The sequence below is a fragment of the Leopardus geoffroyi genome, chromosome A2 (genome assembly GCF_018350155.1).
Source record: "Leopardus geoffroyi isolate Oge1 chromosome A2, O.geoffroyi_Oge1_pat1.0, whole genome shotgun sequence".
NCBI lineage: Eukaryota > Metazoa > Chordata > Mammalia > Carnivora > Felidae > Leopardus > Leopardus geoffroyi.
The window spans coordinates 94,537,192-94,555,602 of NC_059331.1; the positions used below are offsets into that span (position 1 = coordinate 94,537,192).

At 38.7% G+C, this 18,411-nt stretch overlaps 1 protein-coding gene across 1 annotated transcript in view; it reads left to right on the forward strand.

Moving 5' to 3' along the window:
• The first annotated feature begins 4,888 nt into the window (after nt 1-4,888).
• Nucleotides 4,889-18,411, forward strand: part of CDK14 (cyclin dependent kinase 14) — a 616,562-nt gene continuing 603,039 nt past the window's right edge. Inside the window, exon 1 of the mRNA XM_045497022.1 lies at nt 4,889-4,962. The gene's annotated coding sequence lies outside the window, so the exon portion shown is untranslated. The remainder of the gene's footprint in view (nt 4,963-18,411) is intronic.

Consider the following 18,411-nt stretch of genomic DNA (forward strand, 5'->3'; position numbering starts at 1 on the left):
TCAAAGACCCTCCATATAATTTTTAACAGTAGCGTTGTAATTGATCATGTGGCCTTTTGGTAAGTTAAGTAACTAACCTCTTTCGTTTAAACAATATTTAGATCGTTTCTTGTTTTTTTTTTGGTATTTTAAATACTGATAAGATAATGAACAATCCTTTACATACATCTTTAAAGGTTACTAAGAAAATTTCTTTAGAATAAATTCCTTAAAGTGAAATTTCTGGATCAAAAATTATGCTAATTTAAAGATTTTTTTGTTTTAAAAAATATTTTTAATGTTCATTTATTTTTGAGAGAGAGAGAGGACAGAGTGTAAGCGGGAGAGGGGCAGAGAGAGAGGGAGACACAGAATCTGAAGCAGGCTCCAGGCTCTGAGCTGTCAGCACAGAACCCTATGCAGGACTCAAACTCATGAGCTGTGAGATCATGATCTGAGCCAAAGTCAGTCACTTAACCAACTGAGCCATCCAGGGTCCCCTAATTTACAATTTTTTGCTACTTCTGGCCAATTGGCCTTTAGGAATGTAACACCTTAAATTCCAACTGACAACGTATAAGAATGCCTCTTTCCTGGGGCACCTGGGTGGCTTAGTCAGTTTTGTGTCTGACTGTGGCTCAGGTTATGATCTCACAGTTCTTGAGTTTGTGAGTTCAAGAGTTCAAGAGTTCATGAGTTTAAGGCCCTCATCAGGCTTTCTGCTCTCAGCACAGAACCTGCTTCAGATCCTTTGTCTCCTTCTGTCTGCCCTTCCCTGCGTGCACTCTCTCTCTCTCTCTCTCAAAATAAATAAATAAACTTAAAATAAAAGAATGCCTCTTTCCTTACATCCTTAGCAATGTTGCATGTTATGGTGTTTAAATTATCTTTTGAAAAAATATGTTTGATTTAAAAAGTTGTATTATTTTAGTTTGTAATTATATGATCACTAGGGAGATAATGCAGTAAATTCCTCTCTTGAGGATACCAATATTCTGCCATATGGTGTCAGTATTTTTCCCCACATTGGTATTTTGACAGGTGCTGAGCTCATCTGTGAGTACAGGACAGTGACATGGAGGTATGAAAATGTCAGTAATGATAACAGCAATAGGTATGTGTGTGTGTGTGTACATGTATGTGTGTGTATAACCAAATGATTTATGCTTCAAAGAAGTGATCAGTGAACATAGTATAAGAATCCTCTTTTATTCCCCTAAAAGTTAATAATAATCTATAATAGGAAAATCTATAGAGACAGAGAGTATGTTAGTGGTTGCCAGAGGCCAAGGGGAGGGGAAAATGGAGGTAACTACTAATAAGTACAAGGCTTCTTTTTGGCATGATGAAAATATTCCTGAATTTGATAATGGTAGTGATAGCACAATTTTGTGGGTGAACTAAAACCCACTAAATTGTACACTAAAATGAGCAAAGTTTATGTATGTGAATTATACCTCTATAAATTCATTATTTTTAAAAGTCAGTATGCTTTTTTTTACAAGTACACAGTTGATACTTCAATTTGAATAAAAAGGACAATGTTTTAAATCATTTTCCCAAGGCAGAAGAAAGAGTAGAGGACTCTAGGCTTATTGATCCAGCATTAATTCAAGGATAATGAGTGCAAGGTTTCCATCTAGGGTGGTGAAATTTTTTCTAGAATCAGATGTTGATGATGGTTGCATAGCCTTATTAATATACGAAAACCCTGTAAAGTGTTACACTTAAAATGGTGAATTTTCCGGGATGTGAATTACAATCTCAAGTTTTTAAAAGTTTTTTGAAAAGTTGACACAGAGTCAGGGCACCTGGGTGGTTCAGTCTGTTAAGCCTCCAACTCTTGATTTTGGCTGAGGTCATGATCTCATGGTTTTGTGATTTGGAGCCCCACACAGGCTGTGTGCTGACAGTTCAGAGCCTGCATGGATTCTCCTCTTTCTCTGCCCCTCCCCTGCTAGCACTCTCTCTGTCTCTCTCAAAATAAGTAAATAAACTTTAAGAAAAAAAAAGTTGAGGGCCGCCTGAGTGACTCAGTCAGTTAAGCGCCGACTTCAGCTCAGGTCATGATCTCCTGGTTTTTGAGTTTGAGCCCTGTGTTGGACTCTGTGCTGACAGCTTGGAGCCTGGAGCCTGCTTCAGATTCTGTATCTCCCTCTCTCTGCCCCTCTCTTGCTCACCCTCCTTCCCTCCCTCTCTCTCTGTCTCCCTCAAAAATAAATAAACATTAAAAAAGAAAATTAAAAAAAAAGTTTACAGAGGGTTACTGTATGATCCAGTCATTCTACTCACAAGTACATGCCCAAGAGAAATGGAAACATATTTCCACCCAAAAACTTGTACACAAATGTTCATAGCAGTAGCATTTATAATTGTAAAAACAACCCAAATTTCTGACTGTCAACTTGTATCAACTCATCTAAGGATAAATAAAGTGTGGTATATCCATACAATGGAATAGTGCTCAGCAATAAAAAGAAGTGGAATACTGATACATGCTGCAATAGGATGAACCTTGAAAATGTTATGCTAAGTGAAAGAAGCCAATCACAAAAGACCACATATGGTATGTGTCCAGAATTGTGAAATGTCCAGAATAGACAAATTTATGGAGGTAGAAAGTCAATTAATGGTTGTCTTGTGGGGAGGGAGAATAGGGAGCAACTGCTTATAGGTAGGAGTTTTTCATAGGGGTGATGAGAATGTTCTGGAATTAAATGGTGCTAGTGGTTGCACAATTGTGTGAATGTAAAAAAACCCATTGAATAGTACACGTTTAAATGGGTGAATTACGTGGTATGTGAGAATTGTATCTCAATAAAGCTGTTTAAAAAAGGAAAAAAAATGCTATCAAAGAGTTACAAAGTGTGGAAACAAATATTGAAGACAGATGGTAGAAGATAGTCCTTGCTAAGACAATGTAAGAAAACCTCCCAAAAAAGGACAAGTCTTTTTGTTTCTCAACCTTCTTCATGAGTTATAGCCAGCATTACCAGTATCTTCCATAATGACTCCTTTAACCCTTTTCTAGGTCTTCATTGTATTATTTGAGATTATTTATCACTGTCACCCTCAGAGATTCACTATTCTATGCCTGTGCACAGTGCAAATGTCCTGGTTTCTCACAGATTTTATGAAATGTATGTGCATTTTTTGGTCCAACATTATGCTGTAATATATAACAATGAAGAGTTTAACACCATCTTCACATTTTTACTTTTACCTTGCACTCTTTTTTTAATAGACATGCTAAATAATGTTGGTAATCACCACAGTGATTGATTCTGCCAGAAGAACATTTACTACTACACTGTGGTTCTTATTCCTATTCAACTCTCTCTTCACAAAAAAATTGTGTTTCCCTAGTAACAGGGTTCTTTTAGCCACTGTTTTGACTTTTAACAGCCTTGCAAGTGGAATCTTATCAAATGTTTTAAGTTATGGCACTTCTGAATTCATTCAACAAACATTTATTCAGTACCTGTTACTGGCCAGGCCTCATTTATTTATTTATTTATTTTTTTAATTTTTTTTTTTTCCAACGTTTATTTATTTTTGGGACAGAGAGAGACAGAGCATGAACAGGGGAGGGGCAGAGAGAGAGGGAGACACAGAATTGGAAACAGGCTCCAGGCTCTGAGCCATCAGCCCAGAGCCTGACGCGGGGCTCGAACTCATGGACCGCGAGATCGTGACCTGGCTGAAGTCGGACGCTTAACCGACTGCGCCACCCAGGCGCCCCTATTTTTAATGAATAATAGAGAACTCCAGAAGATTCAAGTGAATTCTTGGAAGACACCTTGTTCTGCTGCTTCTCATCTTTAGCTTCATACTTCTCAGTTTCCTGGACCATGCACTCAATGCCTTCTTTGCTCAAGCGGCCCTTGTTGCCATTGAAGGTAATCTTGTTCTCTTTTCCTGCTCTTATCCATGGCAGAGACATTGAGGATGTCATTAGCATCAGTATCAAAAGTGACTTGAATCTGAGGAATGCCACAGAGGGGCAAGGAAGTATGTCTGTGAGTTTAAACTTGCTTGAATCTTATGCATCCAACATGAAAGCAATTGTTGAAAAATGAAAAAACTCAGGGCAAAATCAACGATGAGAACAAAGAGAAGATTCTTGACAAGTGTAATGAAATCATCAACTGACTTGATAAAAACCAGACTGCAGAGAAGGAAGAATTTGAACATCAGCAGGAAGAGCTGGAGAAAGTCTGCAACCCCTTCATTACCAAGCTGTACCAGAATGCAGGAGGCAAGGCAGGAGGCATGTCTGGAGGAATGCCTGGGGGCTTTCCTGGTGGTGGAGCTCCTCCTTCAGATGGTGCCTCCTCTAGGCTCACCATTGAAGAGGTTGCTAACCTGAGAATAGGTCTAGCCTTGCTCCACACAAAACACTTGAAGGACCCAAATTCATAGCAAAGTCCATGGCAGTTTAAAAGTCAAGCTGGTATAGTTGAGGTGCCTCGGTGGTACAGACGGTTAAGCGTCTGACTTTGGCTCAGGTCACGATCTCACGGTCAGTGAGTTCGAGCCTCTCATCGAGCTCTGCTGACCACTCAGAGCCTGGAGCCCACTTCGGATTCTGTGTCTCCCTCTTTCTGCCCCTCCCCCGCTCACAGTCTGTCTCTCAAAAATGAATAAAACATTAAAAATGAATAAAATTTAAGTCGAGCTGCTATAGTAAATGAACTGGGCATTCTCAATACTTGAATTTGGAATATGTTACTGGGAAAGGAAATGACATTGCACTTAATAAACACTCTCTTGTTAAGTGGAAAATGCAATGTCTTAAATAAAACTGTATTTAAAATTGCCACCGTCCCAAAAAAAGAATTCCAGTTGATTAATCAAATTGATTTTTCTTTTATAGATATTGATAAGAGCACTTTAAAGACGTGAATCAGATTAATTCAGGACTGTTGCTCCTGACATAATCCAGTCTGCCTGCTGTTGAATGACATGCAAAAAAGAAATTGGGTAAGAAAAAAGTTTTTTGAGTAAATTCTTGCATTTATAGAGTGCTTTTGTTTTTTTTTTAATTGTGCAGTTGGCATACAATATTATTTTAGTTTCAGGTGTACAACAGTGATTCAATAATTCTGTAAGTTACACAATGCTCACCATCTGTCACTAATCAATGTTATTACAATATTGTTGACTATACTTCTTATGCTATACTTTTCATCCCCAAGACTTACTTATTTTATAACTGGATGTTTGTACTTCTTAAAACCCTTTACCTATTTTGCCCATCTCTCCATTCCCCCCACTCTGGTAATACCAGTTTGTTCTCTGTATTTATGAGTCTATTTTTGTTTATTTGTTTTGTTTCTTAAGATTCCACATATAAGTGAAATCATATCTCTGACTTATTTATTTGTGTGACTTATTTTGCTTAGCATGATACGCTCTAGGTCTATTCATGTTGTTGCGAATGACAAGATCTTATTCTTGTTTATGGCTGAGTAATATTTCATTGTATATATGTGTACCATATCTTATTCCACTCATCTATCAGTGGTCACTTAGGTTGCTTCCATATATTGGCTACTGCAAATAATGATGCAGTAAACACAGGGATGTATATATCTTTTCATATTAGTGTTTGTATTTTCTTTGGGTAAATACCCAGCAGTAGAATTAGTGGATCATATGGTATTTCTATTTTTAATTTTTTTTTAGGAGCCTCCATACTGTTTCCATAGTACTGCACTAATTTACATTCCTACCAACAGTTTATGGGGATTCCCTCTTTTCCACATCCTTCTCACCACTTGCCATTGTTTGTCTTTTTGATACCAGCCATTTTGGCTAGTATGATTGTGGTTTTGATTTGCATTTACCTAATGATTGGTGATGTTGAGCATCTTTTAGTGTGTCTGTTGGCCATCAGCATGTCTTCTTTGGAGAAGTATCTGTTCATGTCTTTTGAGCATTTTTAATTAGGTTATTATCATTATTATTTTTTGGTGCTGGTTTGTATGAGTTCTTTATATATTTTCAATATTAACTTCGTATCTAGGTTGCCTTTTTGTTTTCTTGATGGTTTCCTTTGATGTGCAGAAGCTTTTTAGTTTGATGTTGTCCCAATAGTTTGCTTTTGTTTCTTTTGCCTACGGAGGCATATCCAGCAAAACGTTGCTAATGCTGATGTCCAAGAGATTACTACCTGTATATTTTTTAGGAGTTTCATGGTTTGGGGACTTAGATTTAGGCCTTTAATCCATTTTGAATTTATTTTTGTGTATGGTGTAAGAAAGTTGTCCAGTTTCATTCTTCTGCATGCAGCTATGCATTTTCAGTTTTTTAAAACAATTCTTTCCTTTTAATCCTCACAAAAACCTTGGGGGTGAAGTGAGGCAACACTTTCCCCATTATCCATTAGTGAATAAGGACATGGAAGTCAAGGAGGTTATGTGATGTGCTTGCTTAGAGGTGTATAAGAATCGAGAAAGTCTCACTCTTGCAGTTTTATTTCAACTCAACCTCTAGAATCAAACAAGACTGATAAGCAAACCTCCCTAACATTTTCTAAATTATTTTACTCAAACTTGATTCTAAGCTAAAGTTACCATTCTTGAACAAAGAACACAGCTAGCTCTTTGCTCAGCGGAATCTGCTATTCCATCTAATCTCCATATGTCAGTATATAAATTGACTAAAGTTAAAAAAGAAAATAAAATATTTCCTCAGTGTCTGGGAATGGTGGGCCAAGAAAAATTACCTGCAAAGTATGAAGAGGTAAAGTGTACCTCTGCTTTTTGGTGAGAAAAGTTCAGAAATTATTGTGTTTTGTTTGTTTGTTTTTAAAAGAAGAAGTGACTGTGTTTTATTAATGAAAACTTTACAATACTTAACTTTGGCTAGAGATTAAATGTGAAAACATCCATCCATTCAAAATGATAATTTTTGTAAAATTATTTAATAAAAACAAATGGATCAAATTCCTCATCTGTTTCAGAAATTGTACAGCTTTAAACATTGCCCAAATGTGTGTAAGTGCTATATTTGGAACCATTTTTCATAGTAATAATTTCTCACTTTTATTGAGCACTAATTGTGTAATGTGTAAGAAAAAGCTATACCACTCCTCCTGTGTATCTTTTACTCTCACACTACTTACTACCTCACTCACAGCACTTCTGACACCAGATGTGTGGAGTTTTCCCCCCACCAAGAAATTCTGTGACACCAGCTGGGTGTCCTACAAGTTAAATAAATTCTGACACTATCTACCTGGAGATGGCTTCAGATTCCACAGGTTCCCAGGTCCTCCTCTCCCTTCGATTCAGTTATTTGCTAGAACACCTCGCAGAACTCAGGAAAACACTTGCTTCTGTTTACCAGTTTATTAGAGGATATGATGAAAGATACAAATGAGCATCCAGGTGGAAGAGACAGGGAGGACATGGTATGGAGGAAGGGGCATGGGGCTTCCATGTCTTCCCCCAGCACTGCATGTGTTCACCAACCTAAAAGCTCTATAGACCCTGTACTTTGGGGATTTTTATGGAAGTTTCATCATGGAGGCATGAACAATCACTAACTTCATGTTCAGATCTCTCCCTTCTCTAGAGACTAGAAGGTAGGCTGACAATCCAAGCTTCTAATTGTGGCTCGGTCTTCCAGTGACCAGCCTGCCCTCCAGGTGCCCGCTAAGAGTCACCTTGTTAGAACAACAACAACAACAAAAAATACACTGCCATCATCCAAGACATTTCAAGGGATGTGGGAGCTCTGTGTCAGGAATTGTGGTCAAAGACCAAATATTGGAACAGAAGATGTTCCTAATGCCCTTATCACTTAGGAAATTGCAAGGATTTTAGGAACTCTGTGCCAGAAACTGTGGGCAGAGACCAATATAGATATTTTCTATTATCTCACATGTACTAAGAACTATTATAAGTGGTGGTGTTTGTAAGGATTTGCTTATCTAATTCTCACACAACACTATGAGGTGAGCTCCATATAATACAACATAATAAGATAATGTGTTGTGGCTCGACATAATGTAATTTAATGTAATTTACTTTCATCTTACAGATGAGAAAACTGAGGCACAGAGAGAATGAGTTGTTTCTTGATCAAAGTCTAATAGCTTTGAAAAACTAAGATCAAGATTTGAACTTATGGACTTAAGTGCTATCTTATTTAGATCAAATGCTCTCACGTTAAGCCCACGTTCTTAGTTCAGATATCAGCAGCTTCCCCCATGCTTATCAATAGCAAATAGTGAGTTCACCAACCCCAGGGCCCTAGCAAAGTTTGAAATCTTTCTTTATCATCTTTGCAGTTTCCTAAATATACCTGTAATTCCTTTCTTTTGTCCTCATCCACCTATTTCCCTCCTCCCTTGGGCTCCTGTGCAGACCCCAGGACTGTATCCAGGGCAACCCTTTTATCTAATTGAACTGTTGCTTCTTTTTTTTCTGAATCTAAATGGGCCCTACTGTTGCCTTGGCTGCTATGAGGAAAGCCCAATAATATTTTATGCCTACAGAAGAACCTGTTGATTAGGCCACAGAGTCTGGTCAGGATTTGAAGGTGACCAAGAACAATGAGTCCTAACGTTGTTTTCCCTTTGGCTTATTCCAACTTAGCCAACAAGCAGTGCAAGTGATAGATAATAAATAAAGGATGCAAAGGAGTGGCCATGACTATCCACTACCTCCTCAGTTTCCTATATAGTGTATCTGAACCTTAATGGAATTTCCTGACTACAGTGAAAAAGCATTAGATCAGAGGAGCCCAAACTCTGTGCTCACTGCCTCTGGCATGTGTAATAGGGGAAGGAGTCACATCATGGCTCAAGGGCCCACAATTTTTGCCCGCTAGGAAATGCTTCTGCTCCACAGTCATTTAATTCTATATTCTAGGTTTTGGGGCCTACAGAGAAATTTATCATAAAGCTAATAAAGTTTAATCTTCAAAGCTCCTCAATTCCCCAGGCCCCTGTGAGTGGTGGGAGTTACTTGGAGTTGTAGAGTGTTCTAGGAGGGGAGGGGAATCCAGGGTGCAATCAGGAAGCATGTCTGTGTAGGACATTTTTGGTATATTTCCTAGAGACCTCAGAAGAAGAGGACTCGAACCTTTCAAGCTCCAATATTTTACTGTGGTTTCTTTTCTCATTCTAAATAAATAGCCAGTTTATACTGAGTTTATATTTGTACTTTTAATTAATTAATGTTTGTAGAGGGCTCACAAAACTGCATCAGCGTAAGACCCCATAAACATCTTGAGCCACACCGGGGGCCCACCTGGTCCTTGTTATCTTAGCTGAATTAAGTAGGAACTGCAATTTTTGGAAAGAGATATGAGAGCTAGCAGTCTGTTTTGGGTATTCTGTTTGTCCCTCCAGACCCCGTCTCCACCCTCTCTCCCCTAGTCTGTAACTCAGGAGACTATTCTCCTTGTATGCATCCCTGGATCCCTTGCTTTCTAACAGGATCCACCAGTGAGGATACCTATGGGAGGTGGGGCAACTAGAATAAAAGGCACTGATACCCTGGCTCCTTCCTTGCCTGGTCATCGGGTTGGCAGCAGAGTGTGAAACCTGTGTAGTCAATAGGGCCACATGCTGAGAAGGGTCCCATACTTGACTTAATGCTTTGCTGACACCATTTTGAAATTCCTAATTCTATCTTTGAACATGTGTTTTGTTAGTGAGGTCTGATACATGAACAGAGGAGATATGCATTTTATGTTTCTGCCATTTCTGGTTGAGCCATTTGCATATAGCATCTCCAGTGCCCCATGATAATAGGATTCCTGTACATCCGTGTTCAGTGAGACTCAAAGCAAGTACAAGGTAAAGCATATCACATCCATGACTGATTAAACCCTAAAATGCCTCCTTCCATTTTGAAGCTAAAATTTGCTTCAAATTCAGAAAAAAGGTAATGAATACTATTCTAAGAAACACAAACAACCAAAGAACTCTTACCATATCCTTTATTACTCATGTTACTTCACTGTATTAGCCAACCACTTACACTAAAAGTGATGCCATAGAAAGAAAGAGAAAGATAGGACAATCCACAGTTGCTTTTCTTTTTAGTTCCTCTTTGCTCATCAGTAAGCCAAAGGCACAGTGTCAGTACAATGTGTGTATATAAAGAAGTGAAATAAACAAACGGGTTACTTTTGTGCAGTGTTTATATTTTTCTAATTAAAAAAATACATATGTACATACAAACTATGAAATACAAATTGTTTCGTTTCAGTGATCCTGCATGTGTTAAATGCTCTCATGTTGCATCTAAAATGAACATTGCACATGGTAGGGGCGCCTGATGGCTCTGTAGGAAGAGCATGTAACTCCTGATCTCCGGGTTTTGAGTTTGAGCCCCATGTTGAATGTAGAGATTGCTTAAGTAAGTAAGTAAGTAAACCAAAAATAAATAAATAAATAAATAAATAAATAAATAAATAAATAACATTGTACACTGTAAATGGCAAAATTCATGTTAATAATTCAAACTTCTAATTTTTCTTCATTTAGAAAGGTTTTCAATTGAAACATTTAAAACCATGACTGGTCAAGAGAGAAGGAAGAGAGACTGGAAGAAAAGCTAAAGCTTTATAATTTGGGACCTTTAACAGCATTTCATTTCTTGCTTTTGTCAGTTTACACTGAGCTGCAGAGTATGTGCTGGGCCTTGGTTGCCAGCAGTTGCATTCCGCCACCAAAGGCCACAATTCCTGAGAAGTGGCCCTTTCCTAGAGTTTCTGGTCTCCCTGGGTGCCAGGAGTTGGGTTCTTTCCCTTGTGCCTTCAAACTGCTATTCTAGCATTTCCCATTGTTGCCACTCCAAGGGGTGGAGGTGGGGGGTGGAAGCAAAAGACAGAGACTTCACCTTCCCTAGTTTTTTTAATTCCTGCCCACAGCTTTGCATGACTTTAATTAGTCTGTCTGTTACACTCTTCTCTTTGTTTTTATATATTTCACCATAGACAATTTCAAACATGGACAAATATAGACAGACTAGTATAATGGATGCCCACATACCTACTATCCTGCTTCAAACATATTTCTTTCACTCATTCGGAGTGTGACATTTGTTTCCTGCTGGGATCCTGACCGCTATGGAGCCTTCCTATGCATTTTGACTCTTCAGGGTCACTACACCCCTCCCCTCAACGGGGAACAACAACTTGGCAGCCTATTTCTGAAAACAGCTGAATAGACATTATCACACAGTTTAAAGTGGAGGAAGTGGTTTTAGACACCTTCCCTGCCTTTTCCATTAAACTTGGTTCCCCAATTCCTTTCCCGGCATCCTGGCTCATCTTAAGTAGGCTTTGTTTTGTATCAAAACTACAAAGAGAGGCCATATTTGGTGCTGTCTAAAATAAGTGAATCACATTAATGAACAACATTTATTCCCACAAATTAATAAATGCTTTATCTTTTCACTCATAAGAGAAAAGGAAACACTTGGGAGGAATTTTTTTCTTTGTGAGGAAGTCCTTTTTATGAGAGGATTGATTATGTGGTCATAGATCAGCAACATATTTGCCTTTCACAATTTCATGAGAATAATTTTGTCATTAATGAGATTTGCTAGTAAGGCAGAAAGGTCATATCTATAAGGGTAGGGTCATTTGTAATATGAGACCTTGGTCTCTTTAATCAACAAGAAAAAGAATCATTTCAGATTTAGTCTCTTTACCAGTAGACACAATAAAAGTAATATAGTATTTTATAAATTAGTATTTGGAAATAGATTGTTTTTCATCATGTCCCATCAGGGGTCCATAGAATTGTCTAAATCAATAGGAAGCTAGAGAAAGAAGTGGGGAAAGAACTAATTTTACTGAATGCCTTCTTTATATTATAAGTGTTCTCGGGTTTATTATCAGTTTAATCCTCACGGTAATCCTAGTAGGTAGATGTTATTATAACTGTGGTAGAGAGGAGGGAAGTGAAGCTCAAGGTGGATAAGTTGCTCCAAAGCCCACAGCTACATAATTACAATAGCCATTATTTATGTATTGTCATGCTTGACTCTGAGCAAAGCACTTTACATTCTATAAGATTTAACCTGTGTCACAGTATGCCCATAATACACATGAGGGGCTTAAACATCTTGCCCATGGTCACATAGATGAGAAGTGGCAGAGTTTGAATTCTGAGTCAATCCATGCTGATTTAATTGTTTAAAATTTTTATATTTTAGAGAGAGAGCACATGCACAAGTGGGGGAGAGGGACAAAGGGATAGAGAAAATCTCAAGCAGGCTCCATGCTTACCAGCACAGAGCCCCATGAAGGGCTTGATCACATGACCCTAGACTTTAAATGATTATTTTTTTAATGTTTATTTATTTTTGAGAGAAAGAGAGACAGAATGCGAGAAAGGGAGGGACAGAGAGAGGAAGACAGAATCTGAAGCAGGCTCCGGGCTCTGAGCTGTCAGCACAGAACCCGATGCAGGGCTCGAACTTACAAATCTTGAGATCATGACCTGAGCTGAAGTCAGACACTTAACCAACTGAGCCACCCAGGTGCCCCTCGATCCCATGAGTCTGAGATTATGACTGAGCTGAAACCAAGAGTTAGATGCTCAACCAAATGAGCTACCTAGCTGCCCCAATCCTGGCTGATTTAAATCCTTATTATTCTTACTACCCAGGGGAGATGGGGTACACTCTTACAATTTCTTTTTCCATCTTGAACTTCTCTTCCCCTTTACCAATGTCCATTCAATCATTCTTTGTCAGATCTTTCACTTTGATAAAGGACACAAAAGCAAATGTGCACAGACAGGTCCTTTGTCATCATATTTCACTGTGCCATCAGTCTCAACAGTGGGCCTGTTCTTTCCTTGCTCATTTTCTTGTCTAACATAATTTTCTCCTTTCATTGTCTCTAGTCATTTGCACTCAAGTACTCCTAAAAATATTTTAAGAAGCAGTAAATTTCTCACCACATTTCTAAGTTGGTGCCTAAAATTCTTCATGATACTGAAAGAGTTGCAAATATACATATAAATTCCAACACATTATACATAATGACATTTAAAAATAAACTGTCACATCACTATTTGATAACTATCTAGTAGAATCTAAATACTATAGTGATTTGATGCCCTATCATACATTTTAAGTATACGTAAATAAGTTCTTCTTTACCCATAGGAAATTGTCTTTTGTTTGTTTTTCTTCTTGGAATTATATTTCCATTCCATTTCCTAATATATTTTTATACTTTAAAATATTTCATGAGTAACATGCTTCTATGTAATGAAAATACGTCAATAAAAGGAAATCATTAAAAATTTTTCTGTGACCATAAGGTCCTAAATGTTAGAAAAGTCTACACAATTTCTCAAAATAGCATAAATGTATTATAAATATTGATGAATAATTACTAGACATGAAATGTAAAATTGTATTGGGATTGCAGTTCTTTAGTGAGATGAGTAAAGCCCCAGGTATCCAGGAATCGATATAACAGGCTTAGGCATCAATGCTCAATGTAAGATGTGTAGATCAGAACAAGTGCTGAGAAACTCTTCACCTACATAAATAAATAGGAATGTTAGAGTTTTGTTTCAGCAATAGGACTCAATTCCTTGAATTCTTCTCAGTTATATGCCAAAAATAACATGGTAATCTATCATCAAGATTAGTTCTAGTAATCTCTCATCTGACAACTCTTATCCTTCCCTTTGTGGAAAGCAGAGAATTGGAGTCTATCTGACTTGCAGAAGGATTAGTTTCCCTATCATTAGAGTCATTTCATTCACCCTTTCTTGAGCACCCTAAAGGTTTTTCCACCGCAGGCAATGACTTAGTAGGTTTGGGATGAGTGTGAGGTAGTCCTTTTTATTATCAGGTGATAAAAGCCCAGGAGAGAGGAAAGGAGAGACAGCCTAATTTAGCCTTGACCACAGGAGCTTTCTTGGGTCATTCCATTTTAGGAATGTTTATCTGAAACAATCCATGGCCACTTACCCCCACCTTCCGCCCCACCCGGGCCCCAGGGAGACCACATACCTCCAATCCCCCAGTTGAAGACCCTGGTCTCTTGCATTTGTTTTTCTAAGCCTTTGCTCATTTGGCACTTTAGAACTTGGCATGGGTGATAAACACTGTGGCTAGTCTTTTACATTTGTCCTGTGAAATGGGTCTTTTTCCTTCCCATATTTAGTACACCTTTTCTTAAAATTAAAAAATTTTAAACCATTCCAAAGAGCTCCCCTAGGGCCTTGTAAGTAGGACAACTATATGGGCACAGATGTTTATCCTGGCCAATTCAGTTAGAAAGAAAGAGAGAAAGAAAGAGAGAAAAGAAGGGAGAGAGAGAGAGGGAGGGAGGGAGAGAGAGAAAGAGAAAGAAAGAAAGGAAGAAAAAAGAAAAAGGAAGGAAGGGAAGAAGGAAGGAGGAAAGAGAGGGAGGGAGGGAGGGAGGTAGAGAGAAAGAAAGAAAGAAAGAAAGAAAGAAAGAAAGAAAAAAAGAAAGAAAGAAAGAAGAAAGAAAGAGGAGAAGAAAGGAAGATCACAAATACTCTGGAATATAGAGAGGGGGGTTGTATATTATAAGAGATTGAATCCACACAGAAGGGCTGTAAATCAGGCTACAGTTATTCAAGCCTCTTAGGCTTATGCAGACATTGATTGGTTGCCTCCATTCGAAACCTATTCTTCACTTTCTCCAGCAAGAATACCCCCAGCTTATTCTCAGTCACATGCTTTTAGTGGTTGATCCCATCTCTGCTCTGCATGTAAGACCTGGAATCTGATGTTTCGACTGTAGAATTGATTAGTTCAAGATAACACATGATTCAATCCAAGAGATTTTGCCCATGCTGCTAGAGAGAAAGAAAACATTTAAAAAATTTTAAATATATGTTTTGGCAGACGGTACTGACAGAGATGCTTTCTTTGCTGCTGGACACGAGTGAAAACAAGTAACTCCAGGAATCTCTGGTAGCCATCTTTGAACCACAAGGGCAGAGGTCTCTTAAACATTATTTGTTTGTAGTACAGTTTCTTTTTCCCATCTTGAGCTACTCAGAGCTCTTGGCAGAGCCAAGAAATAGAAAAAACCTGGGAACTGGTCATAGTCATTCGATCTAGGATTAGCCTCTCCCTGATGAGGATAAATTCCCCAATATTCAGTTATGTGAACCAATGAATTTTTCTTATTGCTTGTTAACCTGAATTGAGCTTCCTGTTACTTGCTACGTAAAAAGTAGTAATGAATATAATCACTACTGTAATCAGAACATCTCTGCTTTTATTTTGTTAGTCATCACCCCCCCCCCACACTTATTAGGACTAACATGTGTATGGTTTAAAGTCAGGATACCATTTCTTAAGAAGATTGAAATGCCACAGGCCTAGATTTCCATTCATTTCAGTAAAGAGATATTTGTATTTATATGGGTCAATATAGCACCCCTCTCTTCTCTACCTGATGTCCAAAGATATTGAGATCTAGATCAAAATGTCAGCGTTCTTTCTGATGGAGTTGCTGTGGTCATAGCTTAGTTGTATCATCACACAGTAGGGTTCCTAATACTTTAGGCCTGAACTGGGCTTCACACTCAGCCACAGGCAGTGAACTAGGACAGGCTTGTTCTTGTGAAACTCCTGACAAGGGCAGGCAGACAGATACACACTCAGTAGACAAGCTGGCTTCCAAAGGAAGGGAGAAAGGAGGGGCATGGCTACAGCATCCAGTGTCTTATCCCAACCAGCATTTCAGTCCTCTTATCTGGAATGAAGAGGGAGGGGCAAGGGATGAAAGTCAAGAAAGCAAAATACAAAAGTATGCAATCAGAATTGTGGGAAATACAAGGAGGGAAACAAGCAAGGCTTTGTGAAAAAATAAATGAGCAAGGTTGCTTGAAAATGGGTAAGCTGGAAGTCTCTCTGAGATGGCATTTAAATTGAGACTCAGATGAAAAGAAGTCTGTCATTCAAATGAGAGGAGGAGGTTAGAGTCAGGGAGCATTCCAGGTATAAACATTAGCAAGTATAAAACCCCAAGATGAAGAAGAGTTGGGGCGGTAGGGGGAGTTAGGCTGGGGATGAACTATGTGGAGCTGTGAGTGACAGGTGTTTGGATTTCATTCCAAGGGCAGCAGAAAGTTGTCAAACCATGGAACAGTTTAAACAGGAGAGTGACATGAACTTTCATGGTTTAAAAAGATCCCTTTGGCTAAAATGAAAATGAATTGGGCAGGTATGAGAGCAGAGACAGGGAGGTCAGTTGGGAGGATATAGCAATAGTCTAAGTGAGAGATAATGATGCCCTGATCTAGAGTCGTGGTGGTGGAGATGAATAGAAGGAAAAGAGACATTTTGGAGCTCAGCAAGATATAGTTTGCTGATGGATTAAATATAGTTAATCATATTATAAATTTTTTTTCAACGTTTATTTATTTTTGGGACAGAGAGAGACAGAGCATGAACAGGGGAGGGGCAGAGAGAGAGGGAGACACAGTATCGGAAACAGGCTCCAGGCTCTGAGCCATCAGCCCAGAGCCCGGCGCAGGGCTCGAACTCACGGACCGCGAGATCGTGACCTGGCTGAAGTCGGACGCTTAACCGACTGCGCCACCCAGGTGCCCCTAGTTAATCATAGTATAAATACGATTAAATATGGGAATTAGGGGGCATCTTGATTTTTGGTTAGAGCAAAAATGTAATTCATCTTTTGATCCTTCTTCCCTTTCTTCCTTCTTTCCTTCCTTCTTTTTTTATCCCTTTCCTTCTTCTCCTCCTTGTCTTACTACTATTCTTATTACTTTAATTTTTTTTAAGTTTATTTATTTATTTTGAGACCGTCAGTGGGGGAGGGGCAGAGAGAGAGAGGGAGAGACAGAATCCCAAGTAGATTCTGTGTGAGGTCAGCGTGTAGAACCCCACAAAGGGCTCGAACTCATGAAACCATGAGATCATAATCTGAGCTGAAATCAAGAGTTGGTTGTTTAACTGACTGGGCCACCCAGGTGTCCCATATTCTTATTACTTTTAGTATGAGAAGAATACATCAGTATTTTATTTGTAGACATGTAAGTTTGAGATATGTAGTTGAGACTCAACTTATGGGTATATGGATCTGGACTTTACATTTGGGGCATACATTTGGGGATTATCAGCATTTAGATGGCTATTAAAGTTATGAGAAAAGGGGCGCCTGGGTGGCGCAGTCGGTTAAGCGTCCGACTTCAGCCAGGTCACGATCTCGCGGTCCGGGAGTTCGAGCCCCGCGTCAGGCTCTGGGCTGATGGCTCGGAGCCTGGAGCCTGTTTCCGATTCTGTGTCTCCCTCTCTCTCTGCCCCTCCCCCTTTCATGCTCTGTCTCTCTCTGTCCCAAAAATAAATAAATGTTGAAAAAAAATTTTTTTAAAGTTATGAGAATGATTGAAAGGACCTACAAAAAGAGTAGATAAAGAGAAGAGGCCAAGGAATCTGAGGGTCCTGAACATTTAGGGGTCTGATAGAAACACAGGAGCTGGTAAGGAGATTGAGAATGAGTAACCAATTGGATAGGTGGGAAACCAGAGTATAGCATCATGGAAGCCAAGAGTATTTCAACTTCAAGGTGTAGCCAACTGTATCACATAATCACAAGTACTCTGGGAGCACTATAAGATGAGGACAGAGAGGTCTTTTGCATTTGGTTTCATGAAGGTCTTAGCTTACTTTTGACAAGAGTGATTTCAGCAGGGGGAAGGAAACCTAACTAGTACATTGAAGAATGAATGGGAGATGAAGAAATGGAAGCAGAGTTACAGGCAACCCTTTTGAAAGATTTTGCCATAAAGAGAAGTAGAGAAACTATAAAGTTTAGGGAAGGAAATGTGGGGACAAGGGAGGTGTGTGTGTGTGCTTAAAGATGAGAGATTTCAAAGCTGTTTGTTGCTGATGGAGATGATCCAGTAGAGTAGGAGATTGTGACGTGCAGGAGAGAAAGGTTAGGCGAAGCAGCAAGTTACGTCCTTGAGAAGGAAAATGAATCCAGAGCTTAACAGTAGAGACTGAAAATTGAGAGTGAAGGCCTGTCATCTACCTGTCAGGAGAAAACAAGAAAGTGGGAGGAGAAGTGAGTAGGCAGAGATGAAGGAGGGTCCATCTGATGCTTATGTTTTCTTACTGGTATTCAAGACCTCAGATAGAGTAATATAGTTATATCATCCCCAATAAGCCCAATGTCTTATAATAATATTTTTAACACTACAGTATGTAAATCAAAATATGATTTAATTTATAACATTGTGAGAATTTTCACAGATACAAACTCACAAAGAAAAACAAATTTCTTGGTCAAAGCTTGTGTGTCAATTTTTTCAGTAAGAGTACATTCTAATCGACTATATTTCAAATTAAATATAAGAAACCAAGAGTATTTTATTATTATGATTATAGATATAATTATTGACATTTGGAAGCTGCTTGCTGGGTATACCAG